This window comes from Panthera leo, chromosome A3, assembly GCF_018350215.1.
Source record: "Panthera leo isolate Ple1 chromosome A3, P.leo_Ple1_pat1.1, whole genome shotgun sequence".
Lineage (NCBI taxonomy): Eukaryota > Metazoa > Chordata > Mammalia > Carnivora > Felidae > Panthera > Panthera leo.
In genome coordinates, this window is record NC_056681.1 from 11,380,387 (window position 1) to 11,392,038 (window position 11,652).

Consider the following 11,652-nt stretch of genomic DNA (forward strand, 5'->3'; position numbering starts at 1 on the left):
TACCCAGCATCCCTTTCCTCTTTCTCCGACAACAGCGTCACAGTTTTCATAGGTAACACTCCTGCTTCTCCTCGGTCCCAGCCTACTTCTGGACTGAACGATGGGCATTGGACCTGGGCCTGGCCAATCAGTGTATTCCATTCTCTTGGGCCGTGGCGATTGGTTCAGGGAGAGACATGTGATCTGAGGTAGCCAATGAGACTCAATTCTGAACCATTAGCAACAGGAGTTCTTAATCAGAGGGATTTGGAGCTGGCGCCATGTGCCTAGCACTGCTGGTGCCCATCTTTGCCAACTCGTATTCATCCCTTCGTTCAGCGAGTACTTACTGAGCACCTGCTATGTGCCAGGTGGTGTTCTAGGCACTGGGACTACAACAGCAAAAAGACAAACAAACGAGCAAATGACAACAAAAACCAGACAAAATGCTTGCCTTCAGGGAGCCAATATTCTAATGGGGGATACAGACACGAGAGAAATATGTAAAATGGTCAGAAGGTAATTGGTGATATGGAGAAAGAATCCAGAATACGGAGGCAGGAGAATAAGGGATTGCTATTTTTTATTGCATGGTCTGGAAAGAACTCTTCAAGTAAATAATATTTAAGCAGACACCTTACGGAGTGTGGGAATTGTCATGTTCCTATCTCCAGGAAGGGCATCACAAGTGGAGAGAATGGCAGATGCAAAGGCCCTGAGGCAAGAGCGTGCTTGCTGTGTTTGAAGAATAACAAAGAAATCAGTGTGGCTAGAGCAGAGAGCACAGGAGGGAGAGAAGTAGATGAATGGACAGACTATGATAGGCCGGGTACACCATGAGGATGATTGAGGACTTATCTGAGGGCACGAGGGAGTCATCAAAGAAGTTAGAGCAGGAGAGGAAACTGATGAGATCGGCGCTTTAGAAAACTCATTCTGGCTATGTGGTAGGAGGCGGACCGGAGTTTAAAATGTGAGTTGGGAGGCATTTGGGGGGCTCTGGAATGAGCCACCTGCAACCTAGGGTAACAACTTTTCACGTTTAAAACTCCAGCACCGGTGTTTTCTAAACTTTAGTCATCCACCCACGACCTTCCTCATGCATGTCACCTTATCTACTTAATGTTTTTCTTTAAATGAACATGGTAATTTTACTTAAGTGTATTTATATTCAGTGGAGACATTTTATCTCTACTGTAGCAGGCAACTCAGGTTAGGTTCGGCTGCAATAACAAACAGCCCAGCGGGCTGTTAACCACGAAGGTGTGTTTCTCGTGCATATTTCATTTCGGTTGCAGGTTGGCTGCAGCTGTGGTCCATGTGTCTATTTTACACTCTGGGAATCAGGTTGAAGAAGCAGCCCATCCCTGCCCTCCCCCCTGCCCATCTCTCTGACAGACACAAAAGGGCAAATGACAGAAGCACATGCTGGCTCTCAGGACTTCTGCCTGGAAGCTGAACGCGCATTCTGTTGGTCAGAGCATGTCACGCAGCCAAGCCTGACGTCAGTAGAGAGTCACCAGGGAACTGCCAGTAGGAAGGACTGATAAACATTGACCATCACACAATCTACCACATCTATTATAAATGGAAAACCAACACCACTTGCCCTCAGTAGAAGGTGACCACAAAAAATAAATATTTATGAAAACATTTACTTTATTAAGTTGTGGCCAAACAGCCGTGCCTTCCGAAGGCTCTAAGGCCTGCTCTCCTTCCGTTCAAACGGGAGATGGGTGAGCCTTGGAAAGGCATGAAGGCACACCAGTATCAATCTGACACTGTTGCCGAGATGTAATCAGAAAGATCGAAGGAAAATGGGATGTTATTTGATGGGGGCAGCTCTGTACCCACTAAAAACTTCCCGCAAAGCACCGTTGGTACTTGTCCACACTTCGGGCGACTCCGCTTTAGAATCACTCTGGGGGGAGGGTGGAAGGAAACGAACAGTTTGAGGGACGATGATCTCGAAGGCCCCACCATCGGAGATGCTTGCTCTGTTGCGCAATTTCCTGAATGCCCACCCCTCCCCCAGGGGCCCACCCTAAGTTGCGTGACGTAATGGTCCCGCAGACGAGGTCTGCGGGTTACCTTATTTAATCCTCGCCTCTGCTCTGCCAGGTAGGCAGCATTATCTCCATTTTCCAGCTGAGAACACTGAGATCCAGGGAGGTTCAGGCCCAGCGCCAAGACCACGGCTGGAGGGGACTGGGAGCTGCTCCGGGGAAACCTGCCGCCTGAGGGTGTAGTTCCAAGTTTGGCCACTTGGTGTCACTCTCTCCAAACTGTCGGGAGACTGCCCCGCGGAATTGGGCCGTGTACTGGGGACTCCGGACAGAGCCAGTAGATGCAAACTGATCCCCAGGGAAGCAAAGGGCCTCCATCCTGTCATCCGTCCTGTCGCCCCTGCGTGCGCAGAATTCCTTCCTGTTCCCTGTGTGCCCATTGTGCGTGTCGCGCTGCGTACACCAGGATCTAAGTGCTTGACCGGCTTTGTCTCCCACAAGCCTCCCTGCACCCCTATGGTCTTCGCATATCAGAGCGGAGGAAACGCAGGTCAAGAGCCTAGAACACGTGCTCAGCTGAGAAAATGCCCATTTGAATTCGGTTTGAACCCAGATTTGAGTTAGAAGCTTGGGTTTTAATACCTAGCGAGTGCATGGTAGGAGGGCTGCATTATTTCTCACTTTTTAAGAAAAAGCTTGCTTACTTTGAGAGAGAAGGAGGGGAGGGAAAGGGAGGGGGAGAGAGGGAGAGAGAGAATCCCAAGCAGCCTCCATGCTGTCAGCGAAGACCCACGACCCTGGGATTGTGACCTGGGCGGAAGTCAAGAGTTGGACGCTTGGCCGACCGAGCCATCCAGTCGCCCCTTTGATAATTATTTTTAAAAATTAGAAAACTATCGAAGTAAAAAGAAGAAAATAAAGGTCACTCTTAACATCAGCCTCCCAGAGATACTTTGGAGCACATCCTTCCAGGCCTTTCTCTCTTTCTCTCATCGATTGGTGCCCTAAACATTTTAAAACATAAATAAGGAAACATATTCATATGAAAAATAATTGAGAGGGTACCAAAGATTTGTAGTGGATAATCTCATAATCCTCACCCCCCTCCTCTGCCCCCACCAGCAGCTCCAAAACTCCAAGCTCCCTCCCCAGAAGCCATCCTGGTTTTGCTTCTTGGGGATCATCACAGAGATATCCAGAATGTAGATAAGCAAACATGTGCATGAATTCCTGTGGTTGTTTCTTTAAATAGAAGCACACTACACACCCTGTTCTGCGCTGGTTTTCTTTCTTTCTTTCTTTTTTTTTTAAACTTAACAATATACCTTGGAGATCTTTCCAGATCAGCAGTAGGAGAGCATTCTTCACATAGTCCATTGTCTGAATATAATCATTTATCTAAACAGTCCCTGGTGATAGTCAGGTCGGCGATTCGAGTCTTTCGCTGTGCAAACAATGCTGCCATTAGTGTTCCTTTCACAGGAGTCTTTCTATGTATGTGGATCTATTTCTGTAAGATAAATTCTTAGTAACTGAGCTACCCAGTCATAGGGCAAGTGCATTTTAAAATTTTGACACTTATTGCCTAAATGCTTTCTAAGGTCATACCTACCAATTGACATTCAGACCAATAACCTACGTGAGCACTGGTTTCCCCACACTCCAGCCAAGGCCAACTGTTATCAGACTTCTCCATCTCTGCCCTGCAGATGGGGATAAAGGCATGTATCATACTTCCAATGCACATAGTCTTTCCTTTTGTGCTACATTCAGAATTTAAAAATATATGTAAAGGCCATTTGCGTTTCTTTGGTAGCCAAGCACTCACGTCCTTTGCCTGGTTTTCTGTCGCGTGATCATCTTTTTTATTCATCTGCAAGGGCTCTTTCTACACTAAGACAATGAGGTCTTTGTTTCTCGTATATGTTACAAATGTACGTATTTTAAAATATGGATTCATCGGGGCGCCTGGGTGGCTCAGTCGGTTAAACGTCCGACTCTTGATTTCAGCTCAGGTCATAATCTCAGGGTCATGACATCGAGCTCCACGCTCAGCATGGAGCCTGCTTAAGATTCTGTCTTTCCCTCTGCCCCTCCCCTCTGCTCGTTTCTCTGTCTCTCTCTAAAAAAATAAAAATAAAAAAAAAATATGGATTTATCAAACAAAAATGGGGGTCCCACTGTGCACAATGCTTTTGAGGCCTGTGGGTATTTGACAATATATTGTGGATCCCTTTCCATGTCAGTGGATGTGTCAGTGGCACCAAAATTATGTACTTGCTATTTACTTAGAAGTCCCCTGGGTACCTTGGGAGTTTATCAAAGGTACAAGATTATGGATTTATGTGAACACAAGTGTCAGAGAGGAGGCTTAGGGAGCATGTAATATGTGCCATCTATTCTGTCTGTCACTTAATCTAATCTTCCGTGGTGAAGTAAGAGGTCCAGGGGGGCGGTGGGATGTGTCCAAGGTCTCCCTATTGGTCTGTGGAAGAGCTGGGGCTCAAACCCATGTCAGTTTGTCTCCCAGGCCTTGGCTGCCACCTTCCATTACTTTAAATCTCCATATTTCCAACGAACCTGGATGAAGGTGGCCCTGGGACAAGTTCCTCTCCTCCCTCCCACTACCTCAGGCTGGGGAGTATCATGCAGTTCAGGGACGGAGCCACCAGGTGGCGCCAGGGACACATCGCTCGCCCAGTCCGTGGCTCTGGGAACAGGCTGGGTCCAGGCATCCTGGAAGGGGACCGACCACCCTTGGGGTCTGAGATCCTGGAGGCTGGGGTGGCTCAGGGCCAGAGGGAGTATCTCCTGCTACCCCCCAAGGCAGTGGCCTCAGCCTTGATCTCCCTTGAGGGAACCACCGCTGGCAGCCCTAGGGCCTTCCACATGTCTGACCCCAATGTGGCCCCTTTGGGACCAGGAATCCTGCATAATCCTTTGTTGCTGTGGGAGTCTGTCCTGTGTGATGTAGGATGTTTGACAGCATCCCTGGCCTCTACCTACTAGATGCCAGTAGCACCTCCCCTCAAGTTGTGACAGACCGAAATGTCTCTAGGTATTGCCAAATCTAGACATTGCCAAATGGCCCTTGGTTGAGAACCCCTGCTGTGGACCCATGGGGCCCAGGCAGTTCCCATCAACCACCAAAGCCAGTGGTGCATAAGTAAGCACACAGAGAGCCTCACATATAGGAACTTACTCATTAACATCCTGGGAGGCGGGGACCGACACCATCTTTGCTTTACAGAGGGGGAAACTGAGGCCCAGAGAGATTCGGTGAGTTGCCCGAGGCCACGCAAGCAGCAGTGTGTGCTGGAACCGGGGCTTGAACCCATGTTGTCGGTTTCTGGCATCTGTGCCCTTAACCACTGGCCTCTCCTGGCCCTCGGGAAAATAGGCACGGCTCACGGGTCAGATTTGCAGGAATATCCTCTACGTCTCCAAAGAAAGACTTCTTTCAGGTTTCCTCTTTACCTGTTTCCGTTTCCCCACTTTTCAAAAAAAAAAAAAAAAAAGATTATTTATTTTGAGAGAAAGTGAGAGAGCAGAGGAGGGGTAGAGAAAGAGGGGAGAGAGAATCGCAGGCAGGCTCATGCTGTCAGCGCAGAGCCCGACATGGGGCTCGAACCCACAAACCGTGAGATCATGACCTGAGCCAAAACCAAGAGTCAGATGCTTAACTGACTGAGCCACCCAGGCGCCCCTCATTTTCCCACTTTTTTTTTTTAAATGTTTATGTATTTTTGACAGAGAGAGAGACAGAGGGAGAGACAGAGAGAGAGCATGAATGGGGGAGGGGCAGAGAGAGAGAGGGAGACACAGAATCCGAAGCAGGCTCCAGGCTCCGAGCTGTCAGCACAGAGCCCGACACGGGGCTCGAACCCACGAACCGTGGGATCGTGACCTGAGCCAAAAGTCGGATGCTCAACTGACTGAGCCACCCAGGTGCCCCTCATTTTCCCACTTTTGATGGAGAGTCATGTACAACAGATTTTTCAGTCTCCTTATCCTTGTGCTATGAGAAAACACGAGCGCAAAGTGTAATGATACACGGCAGCTGATACTGAACCTCAAGATCAGCGATGCAGGGGGGACCGGGGGAGCCTGAGGTGTCCTAAAGGGCGCGGCCCCACCAGCCCTGGCCCTGGGGTCCCTAGTATATGCACTGGCCTGATTTTTCTTTCTTTCTTTTTTTTTTTTTTTTTATGAAGTTTATTGTCAAATTGGTTTCCACACAACACCCAGTGCTCATCCCAAAAGGTGGCCTCCTCAATACCCATCACCCACCCTCCCCTCCCTCCCACCCCTCATCAACCCTCAGTTTGTTCTCAGTTTTTAAGAGTCTCTTTGGCCTGATTGTTCAAGGGAAGCCAGACATCTAGATTTCTAATGTGAACTTTTCTGATTTTTATATAATGGCAATTAATTTAAAATATTTAAAACCCTGCAACAACCAGACAGAACACGTCTGGAGCCTGACTTGGCCTCAGAGTTGACAGCTGCAACCTTTTGGAAGGGCATATTCGATGTACAGGAACAAACATTTTCATCCTTTTAGAGTCCTCTGCCTTTCATCGTCTTTTATGTAATTAATTCTTTTTCATATTCAGCCATCCATTCATTCCATCCATCATCCATCCATCAGTCACCTATCCATTTGTTGGTTCATTTACTCAACCATTATTATTAGGCCCGCATTGTGTGCTCGACCCTAGGCCAGGCCTTGGGGACGTAGTGAAAACTGTGACTCAGTTCCTTTCCTCTGGAAACTCATCATCTAGTTTAGGAGAAGCGAGCACAGACGAGGATGGAACCAAACGGTGTTAAGTTCAGACATTTACCAGCAGGGCAAACTTGGGCCAAGTATTAAATCTTTTGAGCCTCAGTTTCTCCCTCTGTGGAATGGGGCTAGCAGCTGTCACCTCCCACTCGCTCCCCGGCAGGCTGTCAGGACTAGGGGAGGTCCGGCAATGCATGTGGAGTGGGGCACAAGGCAGGCCTTGACAGACACAGCGGTATGCGACGCGTTAAGCTGCAGGGAAACGGGCTGTGGCGGCAGGCAGGGTGGCTGCCCGGTCTGGGGAGGCTTCCTGGGGGCAGTGGCGCCCAGACTGTCCCACGGCGCCCCATGTTGGGAGACGGGTTGCTGTGTCCTCCTTCCGCACAACTTCCTCCTGGTCGGCCGACACCCTCGCCACCCCGAAGGCGCTGGTTTTCCCACTCTTGCTTCACTTCTAAAGGGCAGCCCTTTCTCGGACCGCCCCGCCCCGCCCACCCCGCCCTGGGTTTGTGGGAAAACTGTATGGAACAGAAAGGGCTCGCGGGCTCTCTCTTCTCCAGATTTGTTGTTATGTTTTCCCCTTTAAATTGAAAACATGCTTATTAAAGATTAGAAAAAAAACACATCAAACAAGAAAGAAGAAAAATTATTCTTTGTCCTATCCTTCTAATTCAACCACGCTGAACGTTCTGTTTTTTCCTTTCTCCTACACCGGGGTATGGGTGTGTGTGTGTGTGTGTGTGTGTGTGTGTGTGCGTGCGCATAGTTAGAAAACATACTGCCCAACTATTTGGTGTTGTGTTTTTAGAAACTTCTCCATTCTATCCCAAGTATTCTCCCTCCATGGCTCATCTTCATAAACGTATTTGAAGGGCTGCGTTTATTTTTCCAGCAAACGTGAAGCGAGCACCAGCTACAGGCTGTGGAGGGGGACAGTGTCACGATCGAGCCAACCTTTACCCAGTGCAAACTCTGTGCCAGGTACTGTTCTCGTCACTTGCATGATCTCCCTTCTTCGTCACATCCATCCTGTGAGGTGCGTCTCACCATAATGCCCACAGCTCCAGATGAGAAAGCTGTGTCCCGACACAGCACAGCTAAGACCAGCAGCCAGCATTTGAATCCAGGTGGGCCGATCACAGAATCCAGATTTTGGTCATGCTGGGCCACTCTGTCACCCACAAACAGGTGACCCCTACCCAGAGTGATCAGAGCTGGAACAGGGAATGTACAGGAACACGTGTCAGCCCCGAGGAGGCTCCCGGTCCGTGCAGGAACATCACGGAAGTCTTCCTGGAGGAGACGATACTCCGGTGGAGGACGTAGGAGGGGAGGGCGCTGCAGGCAGAGGGCGGCTGTGACACGAGAACCTGAGGGAGGGGCGCGCATGGGGGGTTGACAAGCTGATGGCACTGAATCCGGCTGGAGAGGTGGGCAGGGTCAGATCTTGCAGGAGCTGTGGGCCCTGGGAACCCCAGGGAGCCGCAGAGGGGTGTGAAGCTGGGGTGTGGCGGGACTGGGGAGGCTTTCCCCGACTCGCTCTGGCCCCCACGGCCAGTCTGTCCCCCACTGCAGCACAGAGCCCCCTGGGCACTTCTTGCCTGTTTGTCGCCTGTCTGCTGTTCCAGAGTGAAGAAAGTTCTGGAAAGTGGGAATCTGGACTGCTTTCTTCGCGACCGTGGCCCAGGACCGAGATCAACGCTGCGCACATAAAATCCTCGGAATGAGACAATGGCGGACAACACGAGGGGTCTCAAGATAGTGCCAATGTTCTCTGCCACAGCCGTGGAGACAGGGCCCCTTCTGTGGCCCCCTCGGGCCCCTTGGGGTGCCAGGCCTCTTCAGGATGTACCCGGGTCTCGAGGTGTGCCAAGACTTTGCTCTAACTTGCCCACGGGTCTTATTGGGTTTAGGAGAAGCCCGGGAGAATAAGCCAACCTTTGCTGGGCCCTCTCCGTGCTGCTCTCGAAGGTGGCAAGGAAGGGGTGAGGAGTGGGCCTGCGTGCAGCCACCTTCCCACTCCTTCCCCTTCCCTGGGGACCTGGGACCTGGCTGGGGCTCGGCCTCCTCCCGTCCACACCACCCACTGCTAGAGGTGGGGAGGGGCTTTGAGGGCCGCGGCCCCTTCCTCCGCTCGGGCCCAGGGCCTCTAAGGTAACTATTTACTCCAGTCCCCCTCAGCCAAGCACGCTATCTTATCAGCTCAAACACTTCAGAGTTCAGGCCAAGAAGCCAAAGTCAATTTTGAAAAAGTCTTTAAAAGACCAAACACAAACACCGGGGAGGGTGGATGCAGGGGGCAAGGGTGGAGATGAGGGTAAGGAAGGGCTCCTTCCTCCTTTACCGGGCTCAGGAGGACGCCAGGACTCTCCTGCCCAGATGCCTGTGCCAGACGTTCACCGGAGCGCTGCTCACGTTGGCAGAAGACCGGCCGCCCCCAGCGTCTGTCACTACGACGGATCAATAAATAATAAAGTGCATACAGCCCTTAAAAAGAACAAACCACTTCATAGGCGGTGATATGGAACTAGGTTGTAAAGCGGGGGGAAGAAAAAAGCAAAGCCATAAAGCCTTGTGTATTATCAGATCCTTTTTGTATAAACAGAAAAGGTGGGCACATATATCTCTGCATGCCTGTTTATGCAGAAAAAATTTCTGGAAGCATTTACGGGGTGTCTGGAGGTATTAGCTGCCTCCAGGGCAGAAGTCAAAGGGAGACAGACTTCTCATTATACACTCTTTGTACCTTTTGAATTACTGAATACCATGGCAACGTACTGTTATCTAAATAAATAAACTAAATAAGAGTATTAGTGATTTTTATTCTAGGTAAATGGCCAATAACATCAAAGATGAGGGGGCGGGGAATGACTGCAGAAGGTTTAGAGACTTTGCATAGATCAAGTTAAAAAATTTTTTTTTACATTTATTTATTTTTGAGAGACAGAGCGTGAGCAGGGGAGGGGCAGAGAGAGAGGGAGACACAGAATCCGAAGCAGGCTCCAGGCTCTGAGCCGTCAGCACAGAGCCCGATGCGGGGCTTGAACTCACAAACCGTGAGATCACGGCCCGAGTTGAAGTAGAATGCTCAACCGACTGAGCCACCCAGGCGCCCCTGCACAGATCAGTTTATTGAAGGTCTAGCTCAAGGGGAAACCTAAGCCTCATTAGATTCCCTCAGTGGCAGGAACCACATTCAAACAAGGCTTTCAAAGCTCTCTCGTGCTTTCTTGCGTTTTATAAACCTAGCTGCTTAAGCTGCACTTTCCAAACATCATCTCATTGAACCTCTTGAGGATTCTATAAAGTGGAGTCAGATCACTGTGTAGACTGCTTAATTAATTCAACAAATACGTTGTTTTAGGTGATGAGGACACAGCCAAGAACAAGTTCATCAAGATGCCTGATCTCATGGAGTGGATGGGTTTACAGGGAGTACTGAACAGTAACAAGTAGATAGAAACAGCCACACAAAAAGCAAATATGACGGTTTCAGACGGTTAGAGCCCCTGAGAAGAAAACGAGACCAGGGAATGTAGTCGAGGATGGCTGACGGGACCCTTGAACGGAGACATGAATGAAAAACAAGAACCATCCACAGGACAATCGGGGCGAGAGTAGTTCCAGTGCAAAGGCCTTGAAAGTAGGCTTTGCTTGTGGGAGGAACAGGATGACGGCAGGTGTGGCTGGAGCTTCGAGCTGGAGCCAGACAGACGGTGGGGAATCCAGCTGGGGGGTTGGGCAGAGGCCGATCCTTTGGGCCTTGTGGACATGGGAAGGGGTCCAGATGAAGAAACTGAGGCTCAGAGAGGTTAAGTAATTGGCCCACAGTGACACATGTAAGAGTGGCCGAATCAGAATTCAGACCGGGCTTTCCCGACTCCATATCCAGTCCTCTAAACATCCACATATGTATTCATGTGGCAAAAACACGAAACATGCATTTCCAGATAGCACAGCCCATATTCTGAGAACACCGTGTGTGTGTGTGTGTGTGTGTGTGTGTGTGTGTGTGTGTGTTTTCTAAGTGCACAGAAAAGTGCACACATCAAACAGCGATTCCTTACCAGGTGGACAAACTCAGCACCCAGATGAAAACACAGAACATTCCAGAAGCCCCCTTCATGTCCCTTCCCCTTAAATCCCCCTTCCCCCCACAGCTAACCACTGTACTGAATTCTAACCCCATATATTAATTTTACAGCTTTTGAACTTTATATAGAGGGAATCATACAACATGTGCTCTTTTCCTGTCTGGTGTCCTTCACTGAACGTTATGATGGGGAAATTCACGGTATTTCAGTAGAATTTTACTTTTACTGTGTTCCGGGACGGACCAAGTTAGTGCGTGAACCCAGGAAAACTTCCCTCTTTGCAAAGAAGGCCGGGAGAAAGTAGCTAACACAGGAAGCAGCTCAGAGCATGTCATTACAGCAAAAAGGCAGGTACAAAATTATACGTGTAAAGCAATCCCATTTCTTGGCGGGGTGCGGGGCGGGGGAGGTCTCTTCATGTCAAGTCAAAGTGGTCCTGGGAAACAAATTTTCTCTCAGCCATGGTGTGCTATGATCTCTGAGCAAGTCGAAATAGCCACTGGGTATTCTGTGTTTGGAACTAGGCTGAGAAAAGACAGGCTTTGTCTGCTCACCCGCACTATTTAGATCCGCTCTCTCTCCCCCTCCCTCCCTCTCGTTTGCCCCTCCCCCCTCCCTTTTCAGCCCCATATGCAAGGTGACATTGTGTGAATTAAATGCCTGTATGTTATGATTCTACCACAGAGTCGACGGTTTCGTGGAGACTCTTCCTGCCTGGTGAGGATGACCGGTGGACTTTATTTTTCCTTATTTGTTTATTCTGGATTTTCTACAAAGAATAACCATTCTT

General features: G+C 49.6%; 1 long non-coding RNA gene across 1 annotated transcript; it reads left to right on the forward strand.

Moving 5' to 3' along the window:
* Positions 1–2,432: 2,432 nt before the first annotated feature.
* LOC122215425 lies at positions 2,433–9,532 on the forward strand. The gene is made up of 4 exons (XR_006200370.1): positions 2,433–2,535; positions 7,661–7,749; positions 8,397–8,632; positions 9,122–9,532. It is a non-coding gene; the product is annotated as an uncharacterized LOC122215425 (long non-coding RNA).
* The last annotated feature ends 2,120 nt before the right edge of the window (positions 9,533–11,652 follow it).